At 50.3% G+C, this 20699-nt stretch overlaps 1 protein-coding gene and 1 non-coding gene across 4 annotated transcripts in view; both read left to right on the top strand.

Moving 5' to 3' along the window:
• Positions 1-2985: 2985 nt before the first annotated feature.
• Positions 2986-20699, top strand: part of PIK3C2B (phosphatidylinositol-4-phosphate 3-kinase catalytic subunit type 2 beta) — a 68140-nt gene continuing 50426 nt past the window's right edge. For all 3 annotated transcript variants that reach the window (XM_081494925.1, XM_081494927.1, XM_081494929.1), the window contains exon 1: positions 2986-3352. The gene's annotated coding sequence lies outside the window, so the exon portion shown is untranslated. The remainder of the gene's footprint in view (positions 3353-20699) is intronic.
• LOC145508122 (small nucleolar RNA SNORA3/SNORA45 family) lies at positions 10181-10310 on the top strand. The gene has a single exon (XR_014055381.1). It is a non-coding gene; the product is annotated as a small nucleolar RNA SNORA3/SNORA45 family (small nucleolar RNA).

Genomic DNA, 20699 nt, shown 5'->3' on the forward strand with positions numbered 1-20699 from the left:
TTCTGACACCCGGGCATCTCAGTCCTTCCTCCCATTCAGGCCTCTTCCTTCCTCTATTTGCCCACTTGGGTGATGTCACATATGTAACTTTGTTCATCATCTATGAATGGAAGAGTCCAAAATTGAAACCACTTGTCCATGCCTCTACTTTCAATTTAGTTTCATAAATCTAAAGTCTACTAGACATCCCCACCTGAACGTTCCAGAGACACTGCAAGTCCAAATTTAATTTAATGTCCAAAATCAGAGCCGTGATTGCTCCCCCAATACCCGGGCCCTATCTTACTACAGTCCCTCACTTAGTAAATGGCACCACCTGCCCCCAATTCCTAAGGCATCAGGTGAGGATTGATTCTACACTCTTCCCCCTCACTGATGATCCCTACATTCAGTACAGTACCAAGTATTATTTGCTTGGCGGCCTGACTCTCTTGTATCTGTCCTTCCCTCCCATCCCAGCCTTCTGTCCCTGCTTCCAGACTCTCTGCTCTTGCACCGTGAATGCATCCATGGCCTCCCCGTGAGTTCCCAGCCGGTACTCCTAACCTAGCAACACGCAAATGGCACACTCCAATTTGAAGAAACAATTTACAAAGGGCCAGCAGGGCATAGACAGCCAGAAGAAACAATGTGCAGTCCCCCGGGGCCAGCAGAAAAGGGAGTTTCCATTTCTTGGTTTGAAAGTGGAAGGAAGGGAGTGATCGATTCCCTAAATGAAGCGAGAAGAGGGGAAGGGAGAGGGAGGGAAAGGAGCTGAGAGGGAAGGGGAAACACCTGGAGGAAGCTTTGTTGAGCGTGGCAGCCAGCCCACAGTGACCCCAGAGAAAAGGAGCCCAAGGGAGAAATGTCCAGACCTCTTTGACCTCCCTCCTCCCACTCTTCTGAGGAGGCTCCCCACTGGCCCATTCCTTCTAGGAAACCAGAGGGCCCAGAGTGGATCTGCAGGGGCAAAGGAAAGACATGCAGTGTGGGTTCCAAATCCTCCTTAATAGGCCGCATCACTGATCACCTCACTCCCAGTCTACTCCCTGGGTTCTCTGTTGCCTACAGGGCTAAACCTAAACTTTTTGACATGCCCTGGTTTCTCTTATAGCACAGAATTTTCTCCCTACCGAGATGCATTAAAAAGGCTTTAATATGATCCTCAGCCCAGCAACTCAGGCAGGCCTATTTTCTGTTAGCTGTTCACTGAAGACTTTTCACTCCAGCAACACTGGACCACTGATGGCCCCGCACTACTCTGTTCTCTCAGGCTTCCGAGCTTAACCTGATGACAGGCACACAGCAAGCTGTCATATATTTGTGTTGTGATCAAGCAGTGAATGAGTGAATGAATGCATGTTTTTATCCCCTGAGGCTCTTGAGCATTAGGAATAGCGTCATACATACGTTATATATACAGAACACACAGGCTGTGGTCATCAAAATGGCCCATTCTTTCCTTTGATCTTCACAACAGGCCTGAGTGGGAAGCAAAGCTGATAGAACTATTGATGCTCAGAGGGTGAAGTGGACTACCCAAGGCCATGGTGCAGTGAGTAGAAAACAAACACAAGCCTTTGTCCCTTCTCCTTTTATGAGCTTCTCCTCCTATTGTCTCACTCAAGGTTGCCTGCACTGCACTGGTTGCAAGTTTCTTTGCACTGGCCCAGATTTCACCTCATATGAGAACAAAACAATACCCCAAGGGTACCTCCAAATCATGACCTCACTTTTTACATTGCTTTCTCCCTCTACATAGGACTTCATCTGGTTATTCCAATTTCCTTCCCCAAAATAGTTATCCTCCTTTGAGCTCTAAAGTCTCTTCCATTTCTATAAGCCTATGAATCTAAGACATGTTGGATATCTTGAAGTTTCAAATTAATGAGGAAATTTTACAAGGCCGTTATCTTTTTAAAAAGGCCTTTCTGACACCCTTAAAAAAATAAAACCTCTGGAAGGGGAACACATGTACACCCATGGCAGATTCATGTCAATGTATGGCAAAACCAATACAATATTGTAAAGTAAAAAAAAATAAATTAATTTAAAAAAATTAAAAAATAAAACCCACAAAACTCCAGTGAATCCAAAACAGACTGTAATAGTAGCATTTTAACAAACATATCTTTGAGACCAGAGAAGGCACAGGTTTGCATATGTTTCCCTGAGAACCCTGGCAGGAGAATCCTGGACCTCTGACCTCAGGCTGGGAGTACTGAGCCCTGAATACCTGAAGGGGACGGCAGGGGAGGGACGCTGAGAACCAGGTCCCATAGCAGTCTGGCAAGGAAGAAAACAGGAGGACCCTAGTGGACACCAAGATTCAGATTTTGAGGAACATATACTTTGAGATCAGAGAGCATCGTTATTATGCAAACCAAATGCAAATAAGGGGCGGGCCAACTATGGGTTTCTTTGGGTGGAGCCCTTCGGAAAATTCATCTAGAGACCACTGCTCAAACAAAGGTACTGAGTCAAAATTTTAAATAGAACGTAATGTATGAAAGATTTTCCCCCTGCGCTGGTTGGGCTGGAGGATCAACCACCACCCTTCCCCCTCAGGTTGTAGACTGCTATTTAACGGGGCTCGGGTCACACGACCCACTAGGGCGAACCGAAAAACCAATGAAGCAGAAAAGTGCAAAAGGGAGAGGCAGCTTCCCCACGCCGTCTTCTCCGTCCTCACGGTAGGGACTCTCTCAGACATCGTTCTGTTAATGATGGGGGGAAAATTCCACCCACCGATACCCGGACCTGAAAACTCTTGTCATTTCTAGGAGAATGATCTGGCATTCGTCTGGCACACAGCAAAGGGGTCCCAGCAGGGGAAGGTAACGATCATCTGCAAACACTCTCGCGCGAGTGGGGAGTGGAGATTCGGCCCCTGGGTTCCCGAAGCACGAGTCGACGCTTTGCTTTTCCCTCCCCGGCGCAAAGGCCGGGGAGGCGGGGAGCCGGGCGGGAGGGGCGGGCGGCCGGGCTCGGGGCCCGCCCTCCTCCGCGCTCCGGGCGCTGCGGGCTGGGGCCGCGGCCTGCGGCTGCCCGCCCTGCCCGCGTCCGGCCGAGCCTCCGCCGCCGTGCAGTGCGCGGGGTCTCCGGGAGATGGCTTCCCAGCGCTCGCGCGCGGCTGCCGCTATTGTCTCCCCCGGGCCCGCCGGACCCCGCGGGCTCGCGCACGCCCTCCGCTGAGCCGACTCCGCAGCCTGTTCTCGCGCCCCTTCTGCCTCCCCGCTGCCCCGGGCCCGCCGCCCGGCGCGTGTTGCCCGGGAGGGAGCGGCCCGGAGGAGGCGGTGCGCGGCCGGAGCCGCCTGGAGCCGGCAGCCCGGGTAGCCGAGCGCACAACCGCAGGAAACCGCAGTGGGTGCAGGTAAGGCGCGCACCCAGCCGGGCGCCCCGGCCCGCGTCTGCGGATCACCCGCCGAGTGGGGCGGACGGAGGTCGGGGGCTCTCACTGCAGCATGGCAGCGGCGAAGTGCAACAATGGAAGGAGCCGGGGAGCGGGCCGCGGGGGCGGTGGGCGCCGAGCTCCGGCTCCCGCACCCGAGCGAGCGGGCGGCCCCGCTGCCTCCCCGCTCCTGGGGTCTCTGGGCGTCTCGGAACCCGGGCGCCCTCTTCCCTACCCCTTTCCCTCTAAACACACTTCCTAGCTCCCAGCGGCAAGGCGCCTTGAATCAGCCAATGGTTTTGGTGTTTTGGTTTGTTGAAGATGAGAAAATAAAAGGTAAAACCTGCCCTGGAGTGAGAGTGGTGGGGTGGTGCTTTCTCTTGCGGTGGGTGAAAAGTCAGCATCTAGCCTAGGGAATCTATATATAGGTATACCTTTTTTATGCGGACAGATAGGAAAATTGGCTTCTGCCTTATAAGGATACGGCAGCAAAAGGGGAAAGCTGGGGAGAGGGAGAGGGGCCTTCATGCCGGAGTTCCTGGTCCTCGGGGGCAGGCGCTGCTTCCCCGGCCTGTACTTGTCTCTAGTTTTCAGCTCTCGACAGCGATGGCTTTCATGTTGGGGCGCAATCGCAGCAGCAGGAAGCCCCGGGGAGTCTGCCAAGCCCGGGTGGGGTCGGGTGGGGTCGGGTCGGGTCGGGTGGGGTGGGAAGCCCAGGGGCTCGGCAGGCTCCCGGGTTGTGCGAAGAGGTTACTAACGTGTGAGGTTAGCGCACACACCCTGGTTGGCCGCGGGGCGCGTGTGAAGACCCTGCCCTCGCTCACGCTCTTCAGGCCGACCTCCTTTCTCTTGGTCTCCACCCCCTTGTGGGGTCTTTGTGGCTTCCCAGTCCCTCCAGCCTGGCTGCGATGGAATCTCTATTGTCTCTGCTGCCCTGATGTTTTCTTCTCAGTTCTTTTCGAGAATTTTGTACCCTGGGTGGCTGGTCCCAGCGTGGCACCAGATTCCTTAGCACACAAGTACCCAGGCTTCCAGAAGTGGGCCAACATGCCCCTCCTTCTCTGTCTAAACTACCTGACTGTATGGGTTGTGGCCAAGCAGATGTAAGTAATTTGCACTGGATTCCAACCCTGTATCAGCCGCTGAATGAAAACTTACTCTCTTGCCACACGAGGCCTCAGAAAGATATTGGAAGAGAAATGGTTCCGGAGGTGGGGGGGCGGGCAAACCTGATCCCCGTATCCTCCTCCCTCCCGGACTCCAGCTGTGCATCCCAGAACACAGAAGTTATGAGGCTTCAGGATTGCAGCTCCTCCAGAGCCTGGCGGTCCCCTCTGGGGTTGTGTCCATGGAAAAATTAAGTCGAGGCACATTTTATAGCCCTGCCTGGCAGCCAGCGTCTGAGGAGGTGGTGGCTCTGAGCCGGAGCCCTGGACTGAAGCTGTGGCTGCTTCCCCACTGGCCTTTGGGTGAGCCCAAGGTTTGACTTCCACGGCTCTGAATTTACTGCTGAGTGTGCATGGGTGTGTGTGTTTGAATCTGACCAAACTCTCAGCCCTGGCCAGAAGGGAGCTTGTCCATTTCCCTCTTCCTGGAAAGATCGGTGAAGGAGGCTTCGTTTATCTGGGTCCTCAGGCTTTTCCCTGGAGTGCTCCTTTGGGATTGTTCAGTGACCTGGAATACCTGCGGCCTTGGCATGATGTAATGATGCTCTAGCAGATACCCCACGTTCTTGTGGGCTTTAGGTCTTCTCTCTCTGATTTCTCCACCCTACCTAGGCGTGACATTTTGCAAGTATCTCACGTGTATGGTCATTCAGCCTGGACAGCCCTGCTGGCCAACAGGAATAAAAATGAGGGAACTCTGTTCCCTTTGGGGGTTTGTAACTGGCCGTAAACTTTGGGCTCCTCATGCTCCCAGGATAGGAACATCCCAGGATGTGAACTTGGGTGTGAGAGTGCGGAGGAGTAGAGAGAACAGTGGGTGGGTTCAGTGTCCGGGGCCTGGCTTTCAGCTGTGTGAGTATGAACAACTTGTGAACCCAAGACTCAGTTTGCCTATCTATAAAATGGGGAAAAATACCTTTGGCTCATAGGATTGTTTTAAGGATGAAATACACTGCTTACCATGAACTGAATAAAATCATGCATGCAAAAGCACTCTGAAAACTGCAGAGTGCTATACAAAAGTAGGTTACACATCCTGAGTTTAGTGTCACTAATGAGGGAGAGAAAGCTGGTGGGGGCGGGGGGGAGAGGTGGGAGGAAAAGGATGTGAAATAGAGAATGTTCTGGAACCTTTCTTTTCTGGCTAAGGGAAAGTAATGTGACAATGCCCAGGTAACTATTCTTTGGGTATTTCTCTTTAAATAGGATTGCTAGGATGGGAACTGAGAGAGAAGGAAAGTCTACTTAATGATATTTGTAGGGAATCAGGGGGATATACACACCCCAAAGGCTGACTGCTGTCTATGGATAGGATAGTACTGAGCTGGCAAATAATATTGTAGCTGACACTTACTGATGTCAGCTGGCTAGTCAATGTCAGAGGAGAGATTTGAAGCGGGCATTCCCACTCCAGACCCTGTGCTCATAATTTGGGTGCCCCTCTCAGGGAGATGTTGGGTCCTGGGAAAGGAGCAGCAGACTTACAGAATTCATTCATACTGGATTCTTTGATTTGAATGCCGGTGAGATGTTACCAGACTGGGACATGCCTTAGATAACTCACTTCTCAAGGACAGAGATCCTGGGGGACAAATTTCCTCCACCCAGCCCTAGTCCAGCATAGCAGCTCCTTAATTCTTGCATTTCCTAGGATCACATATAGTTTTAGAATTGGAAAGTCATTTCTCTGCAAAGAAATGACTCTTCCAAGGTCATGTGATTCTTAATGCTGGAACTTGTTCCACAGATCATTTTACTACCAATGAAAGGACCTGTCTTTTAGCACTTTGGAATGTACCTATCAGTTGACTCTATCTTTGCTGGGAAATTCTCTTCTTTCAGGATATCTGTGATGGAATTCACTGTCCTCAAATCTCCATAGTGTTTAAGAGATTAATGACACATAACACCTTTTGAGCTTTGGGGAAGAAGCCCACAAGGTATGGAGGAGGAAGAGAAGAGCAGTCCCAATAGTCTTGGGGCAGAATATAGAATCTGTGACAAGGGGTCTTTAGCAATTTGTCCTTCCTCTTCTTGAGAACTTCCTGTAGGAAGTCTCACCTAGCAGAGGCTCCGTAGTGTTTCAACAAGAGGCCAAAAATCATTTGCCTCTTTGGAAACTTTTTTCCTTCCTCCTTAACGTTTGCACCTTCCGCTCTTCTTTCTTGAAAACATTGTTCAACACCCTTCATCCTGGACCTTTCTCTCCTAACCTCAGCCAGCTCTAGTCACTGCGAGACTAGTTTCCTGGGCAGTGGCTTCTTTTCTCCTTGGCATTTCTTCCACTATGTTTTATGCCTCATTCCAAATCTTGGCCTGTGGATCCTGTCTTAGAGGTTAGCTTCTATTTCTGCATCCTCCCCACCATGGAGGTGGGTGCCAGTCCTGAGAGCTCCTTGCATACTCTGGTTCCCCAGGCCCACCAGGAATAAGCTTGCATGGAGGCATCCTCTCCTGCCAAGTTTTTCTCTCTTTCTATCTTAGTCTGCTTAGTACCCTTGACAGCAGATCAGAAGGCACAGGGTGAGGGGAAAGGAATAGAGAGCCGAGGAGATTCCATTTTGAGGAAAGAGTACAGTTTGCCTTGCCAGGTGAAGAAACAGATATGAGCTCTTCTCATCTCAGGTCCAAATTAACCTAGAACCCAGATTGGAGTGATTGATGGAGCCCTTCCACTGTTGAGACCCCTCTGAGGGCCCCACGTTTCTGAAAGCAGAGTGTCTGCCACATTCCTGACTTGTCATGCTCGTGTGTCTTCCAAAAGGTAAAAAAAGTTAAAGTACTCGGAGCACTGGAGGACTCATTTAATTCTGACCCAAAATGGAGAGATTGTTTGCAAATTGGATATTATGGGAACCTGGGAGAAGGCAACTATGTTTTCCCCCAAAATATTATAACCAGGATGTCAGATTTACACTTTAGAATTCAGGAAGACAGATTTTTTTTTTCTTTTTTTAAATTAAGAGAAAAGATGGATGTAGTTCCCTGACAAGAGATTTTGAAAGAATGACTCCAAAGGGATGTCAGTTCTCTGAAGTGCAATTTTAATTATGCTATTGTAGATGGTCCCAACAAGGAAGGCAAAAAGGAGCCATTTGAGAAGTTCAAATACCAAGCAAGGCATGATAAAAATACCGAGCAAAGCATGATAAAAAAGAATAGCCACTAGCACTGAGTGTCTGTCTTCCTGTAGCTTTTCAAACCTTATCTTAATTCCAACCCTGACTGCAATCCTTGGAGGAAATAGATGATGATGAAATTGTCTCATCCTCCTTTGCAGATGAGAGAACTGAGGTTCAGCTTAGGTTTAGATTCAAACCAAGATTAAGGTTGTACAACTAATGAGAAAAGAGCCAGAGTTTGAATATAGGTCAAGATACCTCTAGAACCTGCGTTCTTTCTATGCTGCACTGGAGGGACCTGTGAGGAAAAAATGTCAATGAAGCCCAGGTTCTGAATGAGATGGGACTGCCTCAAGAGTCAGGTGATAGCAACAAGTGTTATTCTTAAAGTCCTCTGTGGAAGAAGACGTGATCACAGAGGGAAGAAAGCTTGTCAGTTAATGTTTAAAAAGAGCTCATTTGTTCATTGACAGATGTTTTTTGAGTGCATGCTAATGACTTTAGGTGCTTTCAGTGTCTAGCACATACAGCCTTCCAGAACTTACTGCTGGGTGGAGAACATAGACAACTGAGTAGGCTATAGTATGGGACGCTTAAAGAATTCATAAATGAAGCATTTAGGTGGTCAGAATTCCTGGTGGAAATGAAATGCTAGCTGAGATCTGAACAGTGAGTAGGCGTTGGGGTGGGATGGGGAGTGAAACAAGTGGTGAAAGAGATAAAGGGAGTGGAGTTTAATTTGGCCAGAACCATTAGTGGAGCTTGCATTTTATCTTTTATTCATCCATCACCCATTATGCATTGAATGTACATGGTGAACCTGAGTGCACAGCAGTGAAGAAGACAATGAATTACCAGGAGTGCTATCTGATGCATGGCGAGGACTCAGTAGATGGTGGTGGTCAGTTATTTTATCATCTTCCAGTAGCAGGTTTGTGCTAAACCCTCAGAATATAAACTTGAGTTCAATATGGTCCCTGACCTTGGGGTCACCACATTGTACTCCAAAATCTCAAGTGAACAGATGAGCTTTATGTAAGGGGTAATTCTGTAAGCTCAATATGAGTCAGTTGTCATATGGTTGCCCCAAGGCAGCATTTCTTTAAAAAGTATAGAAACTAAAACTAGAGTGCTTAATATTTTGGGAGACACTTGAATTCTGAGAACCTGATAAATGCTATTGGGTATCAACCTGGGAAATCAATTACAATTTTGCCTTCCTTATCCAGCTTCAGAATCTCTGGTGCTACAACAGGAAAGTGATAATTCTCTAGGTTAGTCAGAACACCCTCAGAACACAGTGTTTAACAACTCTGTCCCATGTGTAAAGCATTGTATTGAGCATTGTGGGGAAGACAAAGACAAATAGGAGGTAATTTTTTCCTCAAGATTAATGGGCTTATATCTATAAAGTGCTTTGTAATTATAAACCACATACATGGATGTTTGTTGTTGTTTTTAGTCGCTAAGTCGTGTCTGACTCTTGCAACCCCATGGACTGTAGGATTTCCTAGGAGTGAATACTGGAATGGTTTGCCATTTCCATCTCCAAGGGATCTTCCTGACCCAGGGATTGAACCCATGTCTCCTGTATTGGCAGGTGGATTCTTTACCGTTGCACCACCAGGGAAGCCCCACCTACATGGATAAGTTATTTTTATTCTGATCACCAGTGGGGTAATACAAAACAATATAAATACAGTGGGATGCATTAAAATTTTTACAGACATTTGAAAGAGAGCAAAGTCACTTTCAGTCATAGGAGATGAAAGAAGGCTCTAACATAGGAGCTGGTTGGGCGAGCCAGAGTGCTCCAGAGGGCACTTGCATGAGGGAAGGAGTGCTCCAGAGGGCGCTCGCATGAGGGCAGGAGTGCTCCAGAGGGTGCTCGCGTGAGGGCAGGAGTGCTCCAGAGGGCACTTGCGTGAGGGCAGGAGTGCTCCAGAGGGCATGCGCATGAGTGAGGGTTTGTGGGAGAGCATGGGGCCCTGGAGAATGGTTAATGACCATTAGGGCATTCAGGGGACTGGGCTGGGACTCGGTGTGGGGAGTCTTGAGTACCTGATAAGGAAGGGGAGAGTTTTTCACTGGACGAATGACATGACCAGAGCTCCAGGATTCCCTGGCACTGGAGTATACTGGAATAGTCACCAATATCAGCTTGGTAAAATGTGATATTCCTGGGTCTCCATAACAGAATGGAAAAAAGACCTCAAACAGTTTTGGCCTCAAAGATTCAGTTTAGCTTTTACTTATTTATTTTATATTTTATTTTATTATTTGCTTATTGACGTATAGTTAATGTAAAACAATTTGACTCAGTCTCTTTTACTACTTGTGCGACCTTGGGAAAATTACTCAATTCCTTTCCTGTTTTCATAAAGTAAGGATAATAATATGCACATTTAAGAATTGTTATAAGGATGAAACAAGACAATACCTGGCACAGAATGCCAGATGGGGTGGGGGTGGGAGAAAGGTCTGTTTCCTTCCTTCTATTTCTTTGATGCTTATCTTCACTCATCGAGGCTAGAGTCACACTTGGGTATCGGCTGTTGCCTTAGTGTGCTAGAGTCCTTGAAGAGTAACTGCTGACCTTATTCACTGGCTGTGACCCTTATGGCGTAGTCAGTCACCAGGTTAGTAACATGCATCAGATTGTTACACAACTGTTAGATTGATTAGTGCCCGCAACTTAGGGAGATGGTAATAACTATTTGTTTAGGAGCCCTGTGTTACAGGGGTGTGTAGAAGCTGTCAGGTCCTGGAGGAGGGCATGGCAGCCCACTCCAGTACTCTTGCCTGGAGAATCCCATGGACAGAGGAGCCTGACAGGGTACAGTCCATAGGGTTGCACAGAGTCGGACACGACTAAAGCGAGTTAGCATGCAAACACACACACACACATGTTCACTTAGCCTCCCTCTCTGTTGACCCGTAGTTCCCTGCCCCAACCTTCGCTTTGTTTTCACCAGAATGAAGTGTGATACCCTCACTCCAGGCAGGACAGTGGACATATCCTTGGGGTACTAATTTGACAGATTTGTAATGATGTTTACATGCATTGCAATGGTATTTCAGCAAGGTAGCTATGGATGGTTAGCTCCATTGTGCCTGCACATATGCTCACATTCTGGCTTCTCTCATCCAGCTGCAGGCATGCAGCTAATCCCTGCTGAGAACAGCCTCTGACTATTGCTACTCTATTGTAGACCCTGGGTGAGGGGCACATGGGCAAGGGCCCCATGACTGTGGGGCTGGTGGGATGTGAGTGAGCCAGGTGGGCAACTGAGTGTCCCTATGCTGGGTATAGCTTTGGCCTCTGTCTCCCTTGGAGCTTCCTGTGCGAAGTGGGACATAGGAGATGGGAAAAAGGCATTAGGGCGTGTGCAGAGCGACACTGAAACTGACAGGGCTCCTTGTCTACTCCCCACTGCCTAGGTTACTCCCTACTTAGGAAAGAAGTCTTGACCCCTCCATGTGCAGAGGTGCAGAATGGTTGTTTTAACGCCATCTAAGACAAAGGTTCTTGTGCCCCCATTCTTATGTCTTGTCATGTACACAGCATCAACATGTTTAGGAAACACTGAGAGCATAAAAGAAGTAAGGGAGTTTGAAACAGCTGACCGGGGAAGGTTTCTGAGGATCTTGAGTTGGGGTGGAAAGAGAAGAGAGAAAGCAGGAGGAAAAGCGCCTCCAGCTGCACTCATGGCTTTTGAGGCCCTACGGGTCAAGTGGGATCAGTAGGACCCGGGCACTGGGACTACCACCGTGACAGGGGTAGGTAGGGAGTGACCAGGTGGAGGGGAGTCTTGGCCGCGATCGGGCACCGTCAGGACCTCTGCCCACTTCCCAGCCCCCTCCCTGGTGTCCCCTTCCCTGCGGTTTGGGGATTCTGAACACTGGGAGGACGTCTGGGGGAGGATCTCATCTCCCAGTTCCCTCTTAGGGCCCTGCATCCCCAGTGGGGTTTCCCCTTTGACCTTGGTGAGACGGAACCCTTGGTTTCCTCCTGGGTTCAGTGTCCTTGGCTGACCTGGGGCAGGATATCCTTCCGGTCTGCTACCAGGAAGAGGGGAGAGGGACTTCATGGCTGCGGGGTTAGGCCAGGCTAACAGCAGCCAAGGCCAAGTGTCGGGGGGTCAGTGACTTAGAGGGTCAGGCCGCCTCCTGGACAACACTTAGGGGAACTTGTGCCCTGGAGAGGTCGGGACTGGGAGCAGGGGAGGACTGGCAAGGCCTGTGTCCGAGATCCGTTCCTCCACCTTCTGATGGGTCGTTTCTTCCGGTGCCTCTATCAATTTCCTTTCCCACTTCTGGATTTCCTTAAGGTTGAGCACCCCTCTCCTCAGACTCTGCCTTTTAACTGCAGGTGTCCCTCTGACAGCCCTGTGTAAATTAGCATCAGATGTTTGGTGGTGTTCTGTGTGTGTGTGTGTGTGTGTGTGCGCGCGCGTGCATGTTTCTCGTCTGAAAGAAGGGGGCCACTTGGGAACTGACACCCCATCCTGTCAGGAAGGGGACTTTCCTATTCTGCTTTGTGAGGACCCCAGGATTCTCCATTGATTTAGGGGATAACCAGCCACTTCCGAGGCTGACTAGGAGCCAGGTTTGTTTGGGCAAAGGTGCTCCAGGGCTCTGTGTCTGGAGTTTTCTCCCCTGGCATTGCCCTCCTGAGAGCTCTCCTGCCTGGTGCAGCCTGGCCCCACACCCTGGAATGTGGACAGGGAAGGCCCCTGGAACCTGGGGGTCCCATTTTCCTTTTCTTCGGGTTCAACTTCCTACCTGCTTTTCTTAGGCTTCTTTGCCAGCGGCACTACAACTGTCACCTCAGGTGTCTGGGCTGGCTTCTTCTGCCCTCAGGGAGCTGCTGAGGGGGTGAGTCGGAGCCAGTGTAGTGGGCGGGAGTGTGCAGGGTGGGAACGTGTACAGTGTGTGTGGTTACTGTGGCTCTGGGCCCCTGGGAGTGACTGCAGTCTGTCGGGGATTTTCTTGATTTGGGGAGCTAGCAGTAATTAAAGATATGCAGACAGCCTGTCAGGATTGCTGGGTTAGGGACTCTGGTGGCAGAGAGACAGTGGACAGAGCTGGCGGAGGGAGGTGCAGAGCCTCCCTGCCAAGAGGGCGGGAAGGAGTTTGCCCTGGTCATGGCATGGGGGCCATTCTTCACTCCTCCGAGGTTCCCATGGGTGACGGGTTCAGTCTTTTTCTGCTCAACTTCCTTTCACCCTTCTCTGAGCCAAGCAGGTGGCTGTCAGCTGCCCACACGGCCTGGCTTGCCCGCTGGCTCCTCAGCTCGGGCTCCCAAGCTGTCGTCCTCCCCCTCCCCACAGGCAGCACCACGGCATGGGGGCTGCTGGGTCCCCTTCTCTACTTTGTGGGCCAAGCCCCTGGGTCTTTCTCGTCCCGGGCTCTGGCCATCATCAGTGCCAAGCGTGGCCTCGTGGGGAGGTGCACGGGGCTGGGCCAGGCTTGTTTCTGAGGACCAGCAGCACCATGTGGCCTCCCCACACTGGGTCATGGGCCCTTCCCAGCTCTGCGGTGGCTCTGCTGTGAGACCCAGGGCAAATGAACTGAGCCTTTGTGGGTCTCATTCTACTCATTTCTATTAGACAGGCGGATCCTGTCATGGAGATGAGAGATAGCCTTTCTAGGAAAGGTGCTACGAGACAACAGCTGAAGAATTGTTGTAATTGAATTGGAAACACTCCCTGCAGATCAGAGTTGATCCACAGCAAAGATGCCATTCTTGTGGAGGATGGTCTCGCTGGCATTATTCAGTTGACTCTGGCTAGTCTGATGCCTTGGTGGTTACCCCAAGACACTTCCCCATCCCCTTGCTGTGGTCATGGGCCATAATTTGCAATGCTGCCCAGCGCTTCCTTCTTCTTCCCTGCAGACTCTGATAGGTTGGCCCTGCCAGCTTGTGAGGACTTGAGGAGTCTGGACTGGAGCCGTGAGCCAGAGTGACACCACCTTTCATCTCTCCCCTCTGGTGAGTCCTCCAGGCAGAGCACAGCCTCGCTGGTGTGTTGGGTCCTCACTTCGGTGCCTTGGCTGGATGGGAACAGCTGTGACCTGCTTTCTGGATTCTGCTTAATGGGCTGGCCTCCTCTAGGGAGTTATCCCAGCCCACACAAGAATCCCAGAGAACTGGATTCCAGCGGGCATAAGCTGGGGAAGCTAGACTAGAGGTTCAGCTGGAGGTGACAGGCAACCGTCTAATCTTGCAGGAGCTCTCAGCTGCAGCAGGTAAATGGCACTGGAAAGGCTGCTGTGTCCCTGTCCCCTCCTCCACCCACTTTCTTATATCCTCTTCCCTGAGGGGCTTCCTTTATGCTTTAGGGGCCTACAGTAGATTCAGAGAGGCTGAGGTTTCCTAGATTTTGGAAACATTAGGTTGTTTTTCTCTTGTAGGTAGGTTGGGGTGCACTTTGGTAGGAACTGATCTGAACTAGAAGGACTGGTTCTTGGAGCGGAGGGCAGGCAACAGAGAAAGTGGGAAGCGTGGCCCAGACAGAGGGGAGGTGTGGCTGCTCTGGCTCCTGGGATGGTTCCTGGGTTAGAAACTCACATGCTGCCAAGACCTTTCTTTCCTTTTTGCCAAATGTTCCATTCAGCTGACTGCCAGCTCCTGGTCCCGGGCCCTGCCGACTATAACAGGGTGGCTCTTGGAAAGTTTTGAGCGGAGCTGTGAGCTGCTGCCTCACCTCCTCCATCCCCGACTCTCTTCATACCAAGACCCCACGTCTACAGGGTGTATGCCAGGAGCTTTGAGCCCCAGGGATTCCACATGTGTGCATGTGTACGTATGTGTGTGTGCTTTGAACAGAACCTGCTGCACAAATGGTTTCTGAGCAGGGACTGGGGACTGTGAATGCAAACCCAACGGATGTGTCACACAGCCTCCTGACCCTCTGCTCTCTTAGGACCAGAGAGCCTTTATTAGGGCTCTTGTGTCCACTTTGGCTTCAAATTGGTGGAGAACCCAGGGTAGGCCCTGGAAAGAGAGAGAGAGATGGAAAGTAAGTCCAGTAGCAAAGACTGAGCTGTATGGGACTGCTTCATTTTGGCTAAGAGGATGCTGGAGAAGGGCTGTGTGAGTAGGAAGAAAGTGCAAGTCTCTTTCTTCCACACTGGAAGTGAGGACCACGCAGAGAGAACAGTTAAATAAGAGAAAGACTGTGTTGGTGTGTGTTACTCAGGGATGGGCCTGACTTCAAAGCAGCCTGTAGAGTTGTATAAAACCTGTAGGTTTTCATTACGGAAGCAGGGATCGGCTGCATATCTGTTTGAGGCAGAGAGCTGACCTATTTGACTTCTGGTTATACCTGCCTGCTGGAGGAGTCAGATTCTTGGCACAGGGCACACTGACTTCCCTGTCGGAGCTGTGGGCGGGGAGACGTGGAGCAGGACAGCAAAGTGTGGGTTGAGGGGTGGGCGATGGGTCCCTGGCTGCAGAACCATTGGGGTCTGGATAAGTGTGGCTGTTGGGCGTGGCTAGGGGGAGGGTCCTCTCAGAAGAGAAAACTCTGTGAGTCAAAGGGATTAAGCCCTAATGGCCTCCAACCCTTTGACCCATTCTGTCCTGAGAGGTGGTGTGGAAAGTCTCCCCCTAGGGCAGCCCTAGAACTGAGTCATCTTAGGGAAGACATGGGCTTGAGACTGCATATTTTTCACCACCTTTCTTGATAACTCTCCATTTCCCCTGCTTGGTGAAAATGGGCCAAGATGTGCAAGGTTCCCTGCTTTGTGCCTGAAAGCGGGGATTGGATTATTCATGATACATCTGTCACCTTTGCTAGATTGTAAGCTTCCTGGAATTGTGCCGCCATCATCTGAATACTTGGATCTAGTATGGTGCCTGGCACGTAGCTGGTACTCAACACCCATTAGAATCCAGCTCTGTGGCTCAGGATGTGGGGAGAGGACCCAGACCCATTAGCCTGTCCCAAGCAGGGCAGTTCTGCTACAGTGACCTCCAGTGAGGCGACAGGAAGCCCTCCCCACCCAGAGCTGGTGTCACTGCTGGCCCCTGGGGCCCCTCCCTCTCTGGCACAGGCCCTGCACAGAGTCAGCTCGCTTCAGGGAGTGTCCTCTCCTTTTTACCCACCCTTTGACTCTGAACCATTGTGTGGCTCTGCTTGGATCAGCCTCCTCCCCCGCTGACGTCCAGCCATCTGTTGGCAGCTGTGTGAACTGAGTTTGGTGCCTGGTGCTGCTTAGACCCTGGCACCGACCTGCTTGGCCGTAAGCCCCTTTTCCCTTCACCAGCTGACTGCTTGGTCCTCTTCGGGATCCCTTTCCCCAGTTCCCTCCTGTCCTCCTGGTGGTTCTGAAACCTTAGTCTTTGGTGTCAAATCCACACATCTGAATTGCCTGAGGGTCTTTGAAATGTTCAGAGTCCAGGGACTCACCCCACTAAATCACCCCTCCACGAGAAGGGCCAGGAATTTGTATGTTTGAAAAACTTACCAGATGGCAATTACAAACATTCAAATGTGGGCCCTATATTGAGTCAGCGTTACATTTTGTGGGTATGCTAATTGGCATTGTGTTTACCTCGGAGAAAGACCTAGTTCTGTGGAGATTCAGGCTAAGTATTTAGAAGTGAAGTGCTTGCATCTTACTTTCAAATGTTAAGCAGAGAAAGTGTGTTCAGATGTGGGGAAATGTTAATAATGAGTGCATGCAGGTGAAAGGTAACTGGCTGAAAATGGTCTTTCAGATGGTTTTCATCTACTTTCTGAGAGATGGATACTGGAAGAGAAAACAGCTAGGGCCACCAGGGTACATAGTTCCAGGGGGCATGGCTCTCTTTGTGGTGGTAGACGGTGTCATTCCCCCAGAGTACGGTGTCTGGGTGCTCCTTGCAGTTTGTGACAGAGTGGTCCTGGTCCCTGCCTTCTCTTCCTGGATGAGCTGCAGAGTAGCATAGACCCCGGTCCTCCTCTACCCCAACTCTTTCCTGGGACCTACATAATGTATATTTCTTTCTTTCTTTTTTTTTTACAGAATCCTTAGTAGCCCTTGAGGACTCAAGGAATAGAGAATTTGTCAACCCAGCAGAGTTTGGCTGGGAGGGAACTGGATTGGAAAGAGAATGGGGGAGGCGAGAAACACGAGACTCTGATTCCTAAAATACTTTGTGTATCCACACCCCTCCTGGAGGATGAAATTCAGGAACTAGTTCTCAGTGGAAGCCAGCTCCCTCCAGCACCAGGTGGTTGGGATCCTGCCTTCCCTCCTTCTCTAGATTTCCCCTGTGCCTGCTGCAGCTCTGAGCCTTCACTCCACCTTGGGGGTGGCTCTCCCGTTCTTGCCTTCTTGCCTCCTCACCACCGGCCCATCTGCAGTAGAGGGAGCAGAGCACTGCACTTCTGGAAGGCAGCTGCCAGTGTGGCCCTGGACACGAGACTTGTTGGCAGGCTGGGCCTCCTCTGCTTGGCCTGGTGGCGTCCTGGCTGGGAGCCAGGGGGCTGGTGGTTAGAGAGGGGTAGCTCAGCTTTCTGCATTTGAATTCCAGTTTGGAAAGAGCTGTAGGAGCTGGGCCTGCTGGATCTCCCTCGGGCTTTTTTTTTTCCCCTTGCCCACACCGCGTGGCTTCTGGGATCTTAGTTCCTAGACCAGGAATTGAACCTGGGCCCTCAGCAGTGAAAGTGCCAATCTGTAACCACTGGACTACCAAGAAATTCCCCCTTGGGGCTTTCTTCTCTTTCCTCCTAGGGCTAACTTTGGAGTCCTCTGAGAAATCAGTAGGGACTAAAGGGAATCAATAGGTCAGAGTCAAAGAATCCCAGGGCTGGAAGGCATTTTGTGTGGTGGTCTTGTCCATTTGCCCTGCTGCTACTGCTGCTAAGTCGCTTCAGTCGTGTCTGACTCTGTGCGACCCCATAGACGGCAGCCCACCAGGCTCCGCCGTCCCTGGGATTCTCCAGGCAAGAACACTGGAGTGGATTGCCATTTCCTTCTCCAATGCATGAAAGTGAAAAGTGAAAGTGAAGTCGCTCAGTCGTGTCCGACTCCTAGCGACCCCATGGACTGCAGCCTACCAGGCTCCTCCGTCCATGGGATTTTCCAGGCAAGAGTATTGGAATGGAGTGCCATTGCTTTCTCCGGTCCATTTGCCCACCTGCATTTATAGATGCTAAATCTGGTCCTATTAGTTGATGCCCAGTCCTTCCTTTGAAGGATCCTCAAGGAAGGATCCATCTGTATCCTGACCACCCATCTCCATGTCTGAAAATTTTTACCATCAGAAAGCTCTACCCTTATGTCCCAGTTCAGGAGCATTTTTTCTCAGTGTAAATGAGGTGATATTGGAACTTGAGCTTAGTTGGGAGGTAACAATCATACACATTTAATTTTGAATAAATATTTTAAGATGATATTTGAGGTATATATAAGTTGCTTCCCAAGTGGCGCTAGTGGTAAAGAACCTGCCTGCCAATGCAGGAGGCATGGGTTCGATCCCTGGGTCAGAAAGGTCCCTTGGAAGAAGACATGGCAACCCACTCCAGTATTCTTGCCTGGAGAATCCCTTGGACAGAGGAACCTGGTGGGCTACAGCTGATAGGGTTGCAAAGAGTCAGACATGATGAAGGGACTTAGCACATTGAGAACATGAAGATAGGGCCCTTAATTCAACCTGGGGGTCCAGAGAAGGCTTCCTGAAGAACCTGATGTCCGAGCAAAGTCTGAGCAGTTAGAATCAAATAGGCGAAGAACATTGGCAGTTGGGAAGGGTATCCCGGAGCAGGAAGATGCTGCATAAAATCACAGAGGTATCAAATAGGTAGTAATGAATGGTTGGAGATGGAAGGGAGATATGGGCTGGTGATAAAGGCCTTGTAAAGGAATCAAATAGAGAGCCTTTGAAGGGGTTTAAACAGAGAGTGAGATGATCAGATTTATGCTTTAGAAAGAGCCCTTGAGTCGCTTTGGGGAGCAAGCTTTAAAGAGGGAAAGATTAGGAGGAAGGACTGTTAGAAGGCTGTTATGATAGACCAAGTGAGAGAAGATATGGGTCTAATTAGGGCGGCAGCAGTTAAGATAGAAGGAAGGACTAGATTCGGGAAGAATTCAGAGGACAGGCCTTGGTGATTGGACAGTGGGTAAAAGGAAACAGGGATCCAGGATGACTGTCAGCTGCCTAGCCTGGGTGACTGGATGGTGCCGTTCACTGCGATGGGGAACCAGGAAGGGGAAGGTTGTGGGAAGGAAGTGAGAATGTGAGTGTTCATTTTGGGCATCTGGGGTTGAGATATGGGTGGCCGTATCGACTCGAGGGGAGAGAGACACATTTGGGATCATCAGCATGCACCTTGTATGAGTGGGGGAACAACTGAGACTGCTCAGGGCGGGTGTCATGCCGACTGAGGCTGAGAATGGAGTCCCGAGCCTACGCCAGCATTTCATGGGTGGACACAGGAAGAGGACAACGGTGGAAGTGGAGAACAAGAAAGAGAGTGTCATGGGAGCCAGCGAGTAGAGGGTATAGGGAAGAAGGGAATGGTCTGAGAGTCACGTGCGGCAGCAGTGTCTGGGCAGATAGAAACCTCTGTGGAACTGGGTAGTCTGGGCATTGTTGCTGGGGTATTCTAGTGGAATGTTGGGGGCAAAGTGAGGTGACAGTGAGGTGAGGAATAAATAATGGAGAACTGAGAAACGCCATGTGTCTTCTGCTCTTGGCTGGGAAGGGAAGGAAGAACTGAGAGGGTATGAGCTGAAGGACAGGAAGTCAAGCTGATTAGGGTGTGTGTAGGGGTCTGTCTTTTGTTTCTTCTTTTTCCTTTCTAAGGCCAGAAGAAGCTTGAACATGTTTATGTGCTAAAGAGAGTGAGCCAGTTAAGGAGAAGAGGTGAAAGTCCAGGAGAGGGGAGGGTAGTTTGTGGAGCCTCGTGTGGAGGAGACCCAGGGGTGGGGCGAGTGCCCAGGAGGCTTCTAAGTCAACGGGAGGGGGACTGCTTCCCCAGAGGCCAACGGAAGAAAAGGAGGCCGAATGTAGGCATGGATCAGTTAGTTAGTGGGCAAGAGAGGCAAGAAGTTGAGAGACATTATTTCCAGTGGCCTCAGTTTCTCTCTTCACAGTGGTGGCTGGCCAAGCCATCTTACTACTATGCTTGTTCCAGCTTGGGGCTAAAAATACAGCCATTCTCTGGATTAAACCTGGAGGAGGGCATGGCAACCCACTCCAGTATTCTTGCCTGGAGAATCCCCATGGACAGAGGAGCCTGGCTGGCTACAGTCCTTGGGGTCATAAAGAGTCGGACACGACTGAGCGACTAAGCACAGCACAAGCTCAGTTCAGCTTTGAGCGTTTATCTCTTGTCTCCTATCAAAAGCACTGGGCCTCCTTTTCCTGGGTCCAGTGTCCTGTCTCTGGGCAGCCAAGTTCTGTGTATCTCCATCTGCTCATCCAATTCCTTGGAATTTTAAATAGCAGGACTGTCTCTTTTCCTCTGTGGATAAGAAGTCATCTATAAGGAAATGTTGAAAGGTGGAGAATCGCAAGAGACAGAGGAAACAGCAGAGCCAGAACTGGGCTTGGGCTATTCCATTTTTGGGGAAATACATTCTAAGACTCACGGAGCCAGCCTGTGCCTAAGGGATGCTCCAGGATCTAGGAAGGGACCGCATGTGAAGGATGCTCTTGCCCTAACTCATTTGGGGTCTGATGTAACTTACTACCGTGAATCTGTCTGAACTTTTTCCCTATTGATGTTTTCAATTTTCTTATCATGAAGGACATGCTTCGTATGTTTGTAACTTTCTGGGCAAAGCAGTACAATAAAATGAAGAATTTTTGATAATTTTAGAAATGGTGTACTCAGCTGCTGGTGAGAAGCATCAGAAGTGACTTACTTCACACTCAGCTATCCCAACCTAATCTGAAACACACATACACACACAGGTCTATGGTTCTCAGCTTCGGCTACAGTCTAGAGTCTCCTAGGGAGTTTTTAAAAATACCACTGCTTTACTGCAGACCAATTAAATCAGAACCTCTTGAGAGTACCTGGGCTTCAGTACTTTTAAAAA

Source organism: Giraffa tippelskirchi, chromosome 5 (genome assembly GCF_054371585.1).
Source record: "Giraffa tippelskirchi isolate mGirTip1 chromosome 5, T2T-mGirTip1v1.2.pri, whole genome shotgun sequence".
Classification (NCBI taxonomy): domain Eukaryota; kingdom Metazoa; phylum Chordata; class Mammalia; order Artiodactyla; family Giraffidae; genus Giraffa; species Giraffa tippelskirchi.